The following is a 13,086-nucleotide window of genomic DNA, read 5'->3' as shown; positions in this document are numbered from 1 at the left end:
GGTTATATAGAAGTGTATATTTGTACGTCTATCTAGTCTACATGTTCTGATGAATGCAAAATGGTGTTGTAAACAAATGCACTGTAATTCTGCAAACCGTTAATAAATACTTCAATCAATCAAACAAAATGTACTTAAAGTAACAAAAGTAGAAAGTATTAATTTAAGTTTTCAAATGACCACCCACCGCATCTCCCTGTATTATCTGGGATAATACCGTTTTTATTACACAGTAGATAAATAAACCAACGCATGTCGGGAGCAACAAGTGTTTTTCGCATGTCGGACGTTTGTTGTGTCGGTTAAGCGTGACGTCCTCTGTGTGGAAGTTGGCCTTGACTGCACCGTGGGAACAGATGGGACATCTCTCACAACATCTTGTTTTTGGATAAGATAAGAATGCAGTTTGTTTGAGAACAATATGATGTAACGTCCTCTCACTTAACACAGGCTCCATAAAGGGGATAATAGCACTTGGCTGTGATGTTTGTTTGGTCTGGTTGGGTGAGTGGATATACATACTATACTGTATGTCATCAATCAAATATCGAAGACTTCAAGAACAAAGAACCGACAACATCAAAAGCTTACTCCGATGAATAGGGGGAGGACAATTTTATAAGTCAAGTACGGTGTTATAATATTTTGACCAGCACTTATCAGAAAAATCAATTAATCAATTAATTTATTTGATTAAAGTTTCTTTATTCTGTTTTTTTAGGGTCAGAGGGTCAGATCATTTTAACTCTCTTATCTTTAATCCTACATAGATACATAAATAAATAAAACTTTTTATATCGTAACACAAAATCTTATTTTGATAAAATAATAGAAGATTCAATTATGTGACAGGGGTCATTTCTTTCTACGTCAACCTCGACTGACGTCGACATTTTTAAAATGTCTTCTAAATCCTGACAGTTATCTGTGGTGCTCAATATTTCATGTCAAGGACCCAAAAAATGATATGTAATGGGCCACCGACCACCATCTGAAAATATGTTGTTCCAGGAACCCCTCCGAAGCAAAGATTTGAGTTAAAAATGTTCGCTCTGAAAGAATATATAGCCAGGATACAAAATCTACCCTAATCTGCTCACTGCTAATAACCTAAATTTGCCTTAATCCAAGATGCCACCATTGACACCCAATATTTTCTACATTTCATTATACTTTAAGTAGCATGTGACGTGTCAAACTACTAAAACTAGGGGGTTTTCATGATTCTGAATCCATTCCAAGCATTAGTTTTGCATGAAAAACACTCCTTGGACTAAATTTGACCATAGCCACTTTACATTACATTAAGTGATGACGGCTATGGCCGTTTTTAGCCCAAGGAGTGTTTTTTGTGTAAAACTAATGCTTGAAATTCAGCATCATGAAAATGCCCTAGTTTGACATGTCACATGCTACTTAAAGCATAATGAAAATTGTCAATGGTGGCATATTGGATTAAGGCAAAATTAGGGTATTTGCAGTGAGCAGATTAGGGTAGATATTTTATCCTGGCTAGTAGACCTAATGTCCTGTCAGAATCAGGTGAGAAACACAATAATCCAATTTTGTCCAACCTCTGCCATTTAATTATTGGACTATTTATGCCCATATGGAGATCCCCATCCCCAATCTGGGAACCCATTGGCAAAACAAAAGGAAAAACTGTCCTCTGGTCAGTCAACAGTCTCGAGAGATTATATGAGATTCCTGATGTTATCAGTATATGTTCACTTCAAGGGAAAAGGCCCGCTCTACTCAGACAGTTTTATATAGTTTCAGGCGTGTGCTGGGTGCAGATTCCAAATGAACAAATAAAATCCGCACTTCCAGTCGACTGAGTCGAGTAAGAGTCTTTTTTTTTTTTTTTTTTAAGATATTTTTTTGCGGCTTACGCCTTTTATTGATTTTTTAAGGGACAGATAGTAGGCTGACAGGAAACAGGAGAGAGATGGGGGGATGACATGCGGTAAAGGCCGTGTCGGGTTCGGGAGTCGAACCCGCGGCACACTGCGACTGGATCACCAGTCCGGTGCCCAGACCGTTACGCTACGGCCTGGGCTCGAGTAAGAGTCTTTATTAATAAAGATAGTGCTCCGCAGCAGAAGTCATACCAGACAGACAAACGCGTTTCGGCGCGCAGGCCTTCGTCAGTGTCAAAATTGGATTTTGACACTGACGAAGGCCTGCGCGCCGAAACGCGTTTGGCCATAACCTGTATATCGGCATGGCCATATATGGACATATTGGATCAGCGGTTCTGGACAACTGGATATCCACATATGCCACTATGCCTATATGGACATATCGGTCAGATCGGAAATTCTGGAGAAACCGCATAGCGGTAGTTATTTCTTTAACTCGATTTAAAGCTCAAAGAAATACTATATGGCTATGCCATAGTGGTTGCAAAGGTATTAATTGATGAGGGGCTGAGTCCCGTGGTGGGAGTTCTGGTCTGGTTTTGGTGAATATTAAGTAGTTCTGGGCATTTGGTGGGGAAAACTGGGTGCCATGCATTAAAGAAAAGTGGTAAATAAATCCACAAAACTAGCATAGTTGATACTGTCCGATACTTAGTTAGGCAGGGGGGGTGAAGTTACATCTATGTAAATGGATCTTTAATTTTCTATGTGACAGGAAACGGGTGGTCAAAATAGGTGATCTCGTCTCGCTGTCGAGGCTCCTAAACACTGGGGCCCCCCAGGGGTGCGTCCTTTTTCCACTTCTCTACTCATTATACACTCATTTCTGTCAATCTCACTTTAGTACAGTTATGATGTATACGTTTGCTGATGAGTGATGACACATCCTTAGTAGGTCTTATACCAACGAGGTTGAAACCGACTACCGCAGAGCAGTAGAGGAGCTGGTGAGATGGTATGAGAGTTACAACTTGATTCTAAACATCTCTAAAACCAAAGAGATGTTCATAGATTTTAGGAAAGATAAATCGAGTCCCCTCCCCCCCTCTTCATCAATGGGGAAGAGGTAGAAAGAGTTTCCTCCTTCCGGTTCCTAGGGACCACCATCCATGAATCCTTATCATGGGATCTTAACACCAGTCTCATAATAAGTAAATCACACCAGCGTCTCTATTTCCTGCGGCAGCTTAAGAAGTTCAAAGTCAGCCAAGCAGCCATGACTCACTTCTATAGGGCCACTATTGAAAGTGTTCTCACCTTCTCCATGCTTGTCTGGTTTGGTCACACAACCTCTCAAGACAAATTAAATCTTGAAAGAGTAGTACGTCGCGCATCAAAAAACATTGGATGCAGCCTCCCTACACTTTCCTCACTCTATTCCACCAGAATAATTAGGAAGGCAAATAAAATCATTGCAGACAACTCCCATCCTGCACATCACCTCTTCAATCTCCTCCCATCAGGCAGGAGATATAGAAGTATCCAGAGCTCAACATGTCGCTTCAGGGATAGCACTTACCCTGTAGCCATTAGACATCTGAACTCATAGTATATACATATAGCACTTTAAAAGAAACTGAATGTAATTTCCTATGCTGCTGGTTTTTGTTTTTGTATTGTACTGTCCTTCTTGTTTGTGTATCTATGGTTGTCTGTATATGTTGAGTATGAACCAAGACAAATTCCTATCACTTGTTGACATGGCAAATAAATGATTGAATCTCTTGAATCTCTTGACAGGCAGTTACTGCCGTCAAAATGTGACCCTGTCAAAAACACTTTGTGTTTGAAATAGACAGTTCGTGCTTTCTAAGGTGTGATTTGGGGCCCTAAAGATGAATGCAAAATCTTAATACGGTCCAATACTTAGATAGGGAGGGGGTGAAATTATGACAGGCAGTTATACTGCCGTCAAAATATGACCCTGTCAAAAAAATCCCTGTGTTGTAAATACACACGAGATGAATACAAAATCAATATCAACATCTTATTTGTATTGTTGAAATGACACTAGTTAGTGGTTTTGTATTGTTGACCCCCACAAAATGGAACTAGGCCTACTTAATATTCACCAAAACAAGACCAGAAATCCCACCACGGAACTCAGGGAATCAATTCATATATTTGCAATCACTATATTAGTGGTTTGCAATCACTATATTAGTGAGGCCCTGGTCGTGTAATGATCTACAGTCAGACCAGATAAAAATTGGCTTCTTTGATCTCCCTAGTGACTTTTAAGAGCCATTGCAGCCATTCCCCCTGCTTTGACAAGTAGCAAATGCTGTGATCTTAGTTAGCTTAGTAGTCTCATGATGTATTGTTCTTATTAGTCTTTTTATTAGTCTGTATTTGGTTAGCTACTTAGCCTCTCTCTGAGCCTCCCTGGTAGTAGGATTTTGGTATTACGGAGGTCATGTTTGTCTTTGCCATGTCCTGTATTTGTTGTTACTGGCAGAGCTGTGTAAGGTTCACTCGTAAAAGAGACTATGGTCTCAATGTGATTTTACTGGTTAAATAAAGGTTAAATAAAAATAAATAAAAATAAGTATTTCCTACAGCTTTAAGTACAAAAAACTGAACTGGTAATCCTGGTAGGAACACATTAACATCATCAACTAGAAAATAATGCCGGGAAGAAAGTAGAAACAATGAATTATACGTACAGTTTGATATGTTGTTCAAATTGCATAAACATAACCACCAGAGTAAAGGTATTGATACCCCCCACCCCTCCCCAGATAAAATAGTGTAACTTAACTGACATATTGTTGTTACTGTGCAATCTGCAACGTTAGGCCACATGATGGCAGTAAAAAACAAAAAAACGAATGTGACTGACTGAGTGGCTGGCTGCTTGTGGCTCCTTTGCTCAAATCAAAAGCTGCACTGACCTGAATGCACTGAGCTCCCTCACATTGAATACAATTGACAGTAGCCTACCACTCTTTTTTATTAAGTTAGCATTAGTATTTTATTATTTATATAATCATTTCATTCTAGAGATAAATTAAGCCTATTAAAGAGTGTTATTATTTTGTTACACAGTTGAAATTTATACTCATACAGAGCATATAGCCTACTTAAAAGAAATCATGAAAGATTTAATAAAGCATCTTTTGAGTAAACCTTTTGAGACTATTTTGGTTAAGGAGAGATATTACTTTGTTATATAAAGCTAACATTTCTATCCACAAGGAAGAGCCATACCTACTTCAAATAAATAAGATTTATAAAGCATCTTTTTAAGTCAACATTTTGACCCCTTTGGGGGATTCAGAATGTGGTCAGCCCTGTGTCAACAAGCCGTTGTGTCCTTAGAGAATATTCCAAAGAAATAATTGTGCATTGTATGTTTACCCAAAATGATGCTTTGAAGAAAGTTTACGGGCGTCAACAGAGGACCGATATTACCTCTTGTGTTTACTTTGATTCTAGTTTGTCCTCTTATAAGTACAGAATGCCTCCAGCTCTTAACTGCGACGGATAATATTACTGCTTGTCCATCTTCGCCATGCAGTCTCCACAGACAAGCAGTCACCTTCATTCAATGTTTGGGTTTCTGTCAAACAACACACACACACACACACACACACACACACACACGCACACACACACACACACACACACACACACACACACACACACACACACACACACACACACACACACACACACACACACACACACACACACACACACACACACACACACGCAGGCAGGCAGGCAGGCAGACACACCTCAAATATGTATCTGTTAATAATTTAGCTAGTAATGCCAAGCTATAGTGTATTTAATTCCCTTGAGCTACCATAATGCATTTAAAACAAAAAAGGCATACAGATAACATTTTTGAGTACTTCCTGTGAGAAGTTATGAGGTTCTGTGCTTTGTGGGCGATAGAGGCCACATGGGGACTGACAATCTGTTTAGTACTCTGTGTGTGTGTGTGTGTGTGTGTGTGTGTGTGTGTGTGTGTGTGTGTGTGTGTGTGTGTGTGTGTGTGTGTGTGTGTGTGTGTGTGTGTGTTATACCGTCAGACTGGAACCCTGGGCTCTCAGATTAGACTAGAGCTTGGTGCTATATCAGAGGTGAAAAGTACATTTACTCAAGTATGGTACTTAAGTTAAAAAATGTGGTACTTTTATCACTTCACTATACTACTCCACTGCATTTATTTGAAAACTTTAGTTACCAGTTACTTTGAATAGATTTGAATTAAAGCACCATACATTAACCATTTGAGCCCTATTGAAACTTTGGCTATTTGAAAATAACCGATCTACAAGCTCACAATGCGTCACGATGTGACTCATTATGAGCTTGTAGATCTGCTATTTTCAGAAGAATTTTTATACATTATTTGAAAACTTGTGAAATGGGACATTCTGCAAAATGAGTGCTTTTAGTATTAGTATTATATTATTATTATTATTATTATTTTGTACTTTTACTTGTAACAGAGTATGTCTACATTGCAGTATTGACACTTTTACTTAAGTAAAACAATAATAAAGCACTTATTCCACCACTGCTGGGCTCTCATGATTAGGCCAGAGCATGGTGCTATCTCAGTGCCAGTCCTGGCCGCTCCTCCCCGTCTCTGGATCAGTGTGTTCCAACCGTCGCAGTGTGGAGAGGCCATGATAAGCTCTGGGGAGGCCTGCTGCTGGCCCCAGATTTCACTCTGAAGGAGGTTTCTCACTTTTTCTCTGTTATAATATAGCTTCCTCTGACTGTCTGTCTGTCTGTCTCTCCCTTCTTTAACCGTCCTCCCAGTCTCTGCGCTATACTGTAAACCCGCAGCTGATTATATGAGTCAGTGTGTGTGTGGGGGGGGGGGGGGGGAGGGGGGGGGGGGGGGGGAGGAAATCCATGCCTTCTGCTTTTGATACCCCCCCCCCCCCCCCCGCTGGACATTCATTCGTATGCATCGTCCCTGCTTCTATGGTGGTCAAGACTGAATTAAATACATGCATTTCATGGACATGAACCGGAAAACAATGCAGTGCCACAATGCGACACATTGTGAGCTTGCAGAGGTGCTATTTGTTGTACAACAAAGTATACTGCAGAGATTAAAATAGGGTGCATTTTGCATCCCAAAACGCAGTTTATAGTTAAGGGACGCAATAAAACAACAACCTCTGCATCCACGGGATGCACTACTGTACTCAGCATACAGTAAAAAATACACGTAAAAAGAAATAGCAATATTTTTGCTAGCTTTAGTTACTGTATAATAATAATTTCTTCTTCTGTTTTCTACATGATTATAACAACATTTAACCATATAAAATGGAATGCTGCAATTTGTAAAAATGGTAAAATATGACTCCTATACGTTGTTGAAGTGGGACTCATAGAAATGTCCCTGGGACTCATCTAAAAGACCATCCCTGCATCCCGGGACTGAAAACCTATTTACATCACTGATACTGTATAGGCCTTAAAGGGACACTTCACCCTTTTTGCAAAAAAATATATGTTAATGACGTTTAGAAGCTTTAGATCACTTTCCTGGGGGTATTTATGTGTGTAATATGTGGTTTTAGTTATTTTAGATTGTAGCAGTGAGCCTGTTGTCTCTGATGTCATGGACACTGGTCTCACTACCTTCCTGGACTACAATTCCCATAATTCTTTGGTGCACTGCTCCTCCTTGTGGATAGGGGGAGAGCTGTCTTACTGAGACAACATGTAGTCCAGGAAGGAAGTGAGCCCAGTGTCCATGACATCAGAGACAACAGGCTCACTGCTACAATCTAAAATATCTAAAACCACATATTACACACATAAAGATCTCCAGGAAAGTGTTCTAAAGCTTCTAAACGTCATTAACATATATTTTTTTGCAAAAAGGGTGAAGTGTCCCTTTAAGTGCTTAAGAAAGTAAAAAAAGAAGAAAAAAAAATCTAACACTGGTTTCCTTATTTGACATGGGGAAGAAGGAGGGGTCTATGTCATACAGTTCCCTAATCAAGTGTTATCAGTCGTACAGTATACACTACAGTATGTCAATCATCTTCTGTGCACAGTCATGCGGAGGAAATGTGCTGACAGCAGCCTTTTTCTTTTTAACTATATCGGCTTGTTGTCCGCCTGTCCCAGTAGAAGGAATTAGATCAGTATACGTCGACTCGAAACGGCTCGAAACAAATGATATTTATATTGCCTTCTCCACTTTTGGTCATACAGTACCCTCACTGATTATAATAAGCTGAATTTTGGTGTTGTGTTAAAGGGTAAATACTTTTGGGATTTAACAGGGTGACACATGCTTCTCGTGAAGTCACAGGGGTCGTTTTTAGCCACTTGGAATGAAATAATCCCTATTCTGGGGCGGGGGAGGGGGAGGGGGGGGGGGGTGGGTACGCTTGCCAAAAAAAGCAGATCTACAAGCTCATCGCATTGTGTTGCAACCTGCTGTGAGCTTAGATTGTGTGACGAGGTTTGGCGTGGATGGAAAAAAGCGGTCCAAGTACAGTTACCAGCTCTTCTAAAACAGAATAGAGGGTTTAATGGAAGGAGGGAAATGCGTGGGGGAGCTCCCAGCATGCCTCAGGCTACACACACACATTGATTGATTGATTGAAATATTTATTAACAGTTTGTAGAATTTACAGTACATTTTAAGCACAAACTCAATACAAAGACTGTCAACTGTGAGTGGACGACCCAATTAAGCATTACACTTGTTTACAACAGGGTCCACATTGTTCAATTCATCAAAACATTTAAAGACATACAAACATTTAGAGACATACAAATAGACATTTCTATGTAGCTAAATTCATCATATGGGAAGCAAAAAAGGGAAAAGATACAATATACAGTGAGGGAAAGTGGGGTGGGGGGGGTGGGGGGGATTCAGATTTTACAGAGGCCAGTTTCGAATTGCAGCCATCCGTAGGTGCCCTTTGAGAGCGGTTTTGAAGGAGTCAAGGGATTCACATGTCTTAATGACTGTTGGTAGGGCGTTCCACATTTTGGTGGCATAGGAGCGAAAAGAATTTAGTCCCTTGTTTGTGCCGAATCTGGGTTGTACATGGTTTGTTGCACTCCCTCTGGTGTTGTGGGTGTGGACTTCGTTTACATTAAGGAAGTATTTAGACAGGTACATGGGTATCTTGGTGGTGTATCGAATCTTGTGGACCAGACCCATTGCAAGATGCTGTACTCTGTCGACGACCCTAAGCCATCCCAGCCTGTCAAAGTGGGCAGGGGTGAGGTGGGTTCGGGGGGTGAGGCCAAGTAGGAGCCTGACCAGTTTGTTTTGGGAGGTCTGGAGCCTTGTTTTAAGGGCCTTTGAGGTGCTGTGGTACCAAGAGGTGGATGCATAGTCAAAGAAACCTTGTACGAGGGCTCCTGTTAAGGTCTTCAAGGTGTTTTTGCTGACCAGTGAGGAGATCCTGTAAAGGAATCTTGTTCTTTGATTGACTTTTTTGATTACGTTGGTGGCCATCTTATCACCGGAAAGATTGGCCTCCAGGATGGAACCTAGGTAGGTAATTTGATCTTTTCGTGTGATAATATTGTCACCCACTCTAACCAAGAAGCCATCTGCCTTGCTGAGATTACTATTTGATCCGAAGAGGATGGATTCAGTTTTTCCCAGGTGTAAGGATAGTTTGTTATCAGCGAGCCAGGTGCAGATTCTACCGAGTTCAGAGCTGAGGGTCTTTTCAACCTGCAGTTTGTTCCTGTCCGAGACCAGCAGTGCTGAGTCATCTGCGAACAGGAACAAGTTGCAGTCACAAGCTGAAGTCATGTCATTAACATATATTAGGAACAGTAAAGGCCCTAGTATGCTTCCTTGTGGGACGCCACAGCTCACTGGGAGGGGAGGGGACAGTGTTCCGTTCACCTCCACCATCTGTTCTCTCCCCTCCAGGTAGGATTGCATCCAGCTCACTGATGTGCTATCACACACACACACACTGCAACCTTCCAGGTCAGAAGAAGACTGCTTTGCATATTGCTCATTTGCAAGTCAAATACACCTGTGCACCCCATCATTTGACTTATGTGTGCGCACGTGTGTGTGTGTGTGTGTGTGTGTGTGTGTGTGTGTGTGTGTGTGTGTGTGTGTGTGTGTGTGTGTGTGTGTGTGCTTGTTGTCTGCTGTGTCTTTGGATTGTGTGTGTGTTGTGTCTGAGTCATGATTTTTGCGTTGGGTGGAACAGATTTGACTGATTCTTCTCTTTTTCTGTTACTGTGGTCGTCTGGGTTGAAACTGTTTTCAGTATCAGATTCTGCCGTACACAGTAAAACCCTGAGTGATTATCAAAATGTAACCACATGGACCAGTAATAGAAATTGTACATTGTTTTGTAGACTCTCTGTGTTATAATTTAATGTTATTGTATGCTATTTTAATGTGTAAATATAGTCTACTGATCAGGCAGTGACTATAGCTAACAAGTAATGGTCTGCATCTGACTTCACGGTCTGCTGTATAAAAAGTTCAAAAAGTTCAAATGTAATTTCAGGTTTTTGTATCACAAAATGCTTTGATTTCAGGATAATTATTAGATTAGGAGATAATTTAATAAAGAACGGATGGATGTACACTTAGTATATTGCCGCCTACAGTACCTTTCAAAAATTATATTTACAGTATATAATGTTAAACTGAATTTTACAATTGAAAAGGTGAACCCAGGTGTTAGTTTGTGTGTGCGTGTGCGCGTGCGTGCGTGCGCATGCGTGTGTGCCTGTATGTGTGTGTGTGTGTCCTCTCTACAGGACCCATATCCTGTTTGTATTGTCCCACCCACCTTGATCCGACCTCTGCCATTGGTTACCTGTGCAGGATTGTGATTTGCCGTGTCTCGTCACGCACCAGGATGTGACAAGTCTAACTGTTCCCTGGTACAACAAACGGACCCCGTTGCCCAGGTAATCTAAACAGGATTTGCATAGAGACCTCAGATTTGTTTACCAGCTAAACCAGACGGTGGGTTTTCATGTGCCTCTCTGTGGCTCATGGAACACTGATTTCTGCACCAGAAACACCTGGGTTTACGGTCACCAACTCATACACACTGTAGCCTACAGTTTTCTGAAATAAATATTTTCACGGTTTTTCTAAAATAGCAGACCTACAAGCTATGAGCTTGTAGATCTGCTATTTTTCAATAGCTAAATTATAACATAATGTTTAAAACACCCAAAATGGGTGTAGTGTAAAGTGATTTTCTTTGGTTAAAATAAGTGTTAACCTCCCTCTCCATGTCTCTCCAGCTTTTTATTAAACAGAAAATGCATATTCAAGAAACTGAAACTGGGATAGCAATTTTATCCAATCAGGATAGAGAACACAGTCAGGATAAAAATTGGAAATGGGACACTATAAACAATTAAGCTCATGAATAGCTACTCTCTCCTGAGTCCTGATTGGCTGACATTTTGCCACCTACCTGAAAATGTCAGGTAGGTGTCAGAATATCACTATATCAGAATATAGTGACCTTTTAACAAAAAACTTTGTTTTAACCAAAAAAAAGAGGTCCCCCCCAGGGGTCTAATCTGCTCCGTCTACCCATTCCTCTAATGTACACCAAATGTCTTAGCTGAAAATAGCCCTGCATCTATCATTCTAATCTACAAGCTTGGAGATCTGCAAAAACAAATTGCTGAATATTCGCCACAGAATAGAGAGGGTTTACAGTACATCATGTTTCAAATTTATTTTATTTTCTTTTTAAAGTTTTAGCTCAGCACTCAAAAAAGAAATGAGATAATTTGCCCGGGACCCAAACTAGTGAAGATAGCAAACAAGCTCACGCTCTTTTAGTTGTCCTCTTCAAATTGACTTCACAGTAATTTGACACGCACTAGTGGTGGAAAAAGTATTCACATTTAAAAGTATCAATAATGCAATGTAGACGTAAGCCTATACTCTGTTATAAGAAAAAGTCCAGAATTTAACATTTACTTCAGTAAAAGTGCAAAAGTATTGGCATCAAAAGTACCAAAAGTAGAAAGTACTAATTACGCAGAATGTCTCATTTCACAAGTTTGAAAATGTATCAAATGTATAAAATGTATAATAAATATTTTGAAAATAGCCAAAGTGTGTGTGTGTATAGAAGGCTATGTTTTGTAATAATAATCAATCGAATCAATAAAATAAAATCACTAAAGTTTTCAATTAACTGTAGTAGAGTAAAAAGTACATTTGCCTCTGAAATGTATGTAGTAGTGGAGTAGAAGTAAAAGTACTGACAATTGGAAATTGGAAAAAAGTAACTCAAAAATCGTACTCAAGTACAGTACTTATGAATGCACTCAGTTACTTTCCACCAACAGATTTTAGGTCAATGGCATGGTTGACTATTGACTATGATGACTATTATTACTAAGTAATGAGCATATAGGCTTTCTTTACTTTCTCAAAACATTTCCAATCAGAGTCTATTGTACCAATTAAAGGAAAGGTGTTAGGTGATAATATTGAGATGTACTGTTTGACAGAAGAGGGTGAAATGCTGGCCCTACACAATCATATTTTGTTGCAGAACCCTTGTAATGTATGGCATATGCTGTCAATGGCTCCAATAGTCACAAGCTCCAATTAATTATTTTCATTAGTTCCCTATTCATAGCCATAGGATACACAGACAACAATTTCACAATTTCCCAACCTGTCAGCCCTATTTTGGGCATGCTATTATAGGCAAAAGTTTTTAGATTTTTGTACAACAAATTGAACGACCAATATCATTAATCCATGAAAAGATTACATCAAGAAGAAGAAATATGGAGAAACAAGGTTCCTGTACATTCGCGACGATTTGCTTTCATTTCTGACTTGGTACAGTTTGTGCCAGATTGAAATAGGCTAAATGATGATGTGATTTGCCTGGAGCATGCAACTTATTGGCCTAACAGGCTCCTGTGTTTGAGGAAGGTGGTGAGTCTTCGTGAGAGCTTACTTAGGACGTGTTTGCTGAGGTAAATCCAATGGAACGGATGGGTGTGGCGATGACAGTTTGTCTAAGGATTCAATCTTCTTCTTCTCCTCACCCCTGGCTGTTTCCAGTTAATCCTAATCCCCTCTGGACGTAAGAAACAGTCAAACCTCCACTCCAGACGCAGCCCGTAAAGATCCTCATAATCTACACGAAGATCACTGGTTTGCAAAGTGGGATCAGAGGAC

The sequence above is a fragment of the Protomyctophum parallelum genome (assembly GCF_964188405.1).
Source record: "Protomyctophum parallelum genome assembly, chromosome: 21".
NCBI lineage: Eukaryota > Metazoa > Chordata > Actinopteri > Myctophiformes > Myctophidae > Protomyctophum > Protomyctophum parallelum.
Note: the sequence above shows the minus strand (reverse complement) of the source record.